Genomic DNA, 1,724 nt, shown 5'->3' with positions numbered 1-1,724 from the left:
GATTCAAATGGAAACATGTAGTTTTCAAGCCTGTTCCAGTCACATCCTTGTTTCTGTTGAGATGTTCACAATTCCATCATTATTCAGGAACCAGGTCATAGTTACAGTTGATAATTTTCATATCTTCAGTTCTCATTGTCAATGGTTTTATCATTCTACCTCTTGCCAATACTCAGATCTCTTCCCTCTTTTGAGTTCCTTGTAACTTTTTACCTGAGCTACTAAAAGAAATTTTTATGCTTTCATATTATTTTTATGATTTAATAGAATTAAACGATCCATTTGAAATTTAATTTTGAAGTGCTTATTTAATATGCTAAATATGCTTATTTTAATATGAATTCTTACTTTAATATCACTACTGGATCATTATATTGTCTTGAGACAGAAAGCATGAGTCCACCGATTCTGTTCTTTGGTACAATGATTTCGGCTAGTTTAAGTGGTTGCATGTCCATATGAACTTTAGGATAAGGTTGCCAAATTAGTGGGTGTAAATGTATACAGAACATATCAACCTGTATAGTCACTGCCAGAAACACATAGTGATATAGGATTTTGGAGACTATAATTTTTATAGGAGCCAACAGTCTCATCTTTTTCCCTCTGAGTGGCTGGGGGTTTTGAACTTTCCATACTGCAGCTAAAATTCCAATGTCAAACCCACATCACCACCAAGACTTCATATGAAATTGTATACATAAAACATAAAACCTGTAAATATTTTAATGTTATATATAAAATCAAACTCCATATTTAAATAATATTCATAATGCTATCTAAATCATTTGTAGGCTTTCCCTTCTAAAAAGATGGAATAGATACACTTGTTCCTATTCCTCCTACTAAAAACTGAAAACAAAACAAAAACCTCACCATTATTGAGTGGGTTCCAACTCAACGCAACCCCATTGGGCAGGGTAGCATTGCCCTGGTGGATTTATGAGACTGTAAATCGATACAAATTAGAAAGCTTCATCTTTCTCCCTCTGAGCAGCTGGTGGATTTGAAATGCTGACCTTACAATTATTAGCCCAGTGCATAATCTGCTACATGACCAGGACTCCAACACACCTAAAAACCATGAAAATTAAATACAGCATGGATAAGAAAACAGTTAGAGGCTGAAAGGAATAGACAGATCAGACAGGGACCTTGACATCATATATATATAATGATTGGTTCCTTGAAGTTTCTTTTTGCAACATACATCTGAGACTTGGAGATGAAGAAGCCAGTAATCTGTAAATACCAATGGACACAGACACAAACAAGAAGGAAACCTGCTCTCTCGAGTGTGCAATAGCCTGAATAAATGAGCATCCTGGAAACACAGAAATCTTCCATGCCATAAGCACTGCACTCGAGCCAAATGCAACATGAAAACCAAAAGCAAACTGACCGGTGATGCCACCACAGCGATGCTGGCAAAAGATGATGGAGGAGCCTAGACTTACATGTGTGACACTGTCACCGGGCAGCTTAAAACCCCTTCGAATATGGTCCACAGAAGCTCACACAGATAGCTCTGATTTTCACGCCCAACATGGAGAGCCTACAAGGCCACCAAAGTGGTACCCTAGGAGGTCTATTGAAGAATCAAGATTTTCTATACCATCCAGTAATAAGAATCTTATCTCATCGCTATGACGTCACTGGGGGCAACATTGAAAAGAAAAAAGGCAAAAACAAAAAAGAGATAACCTCCCTCCCACTGCATCGAT

Source organism: Echinops telfairi, unplaced genomic scaffold, assembly GCF_000313985.2.
Source record: "Echinops telfairi isolate 266 unplaced genomic scaffold, ASM31398v2 ScPeMD7_1;HRSCAF=3_0, whole genome shotgun sequence".
Lineage (NCBI taxonomy): Eukaryota > Metazoa > Chordata > Mammalia > Afrosoricida > Tenrecidae > Echinops > Echinops telfairi.
Note: the sequence above shows the minus strand (reverse complement) of the source record.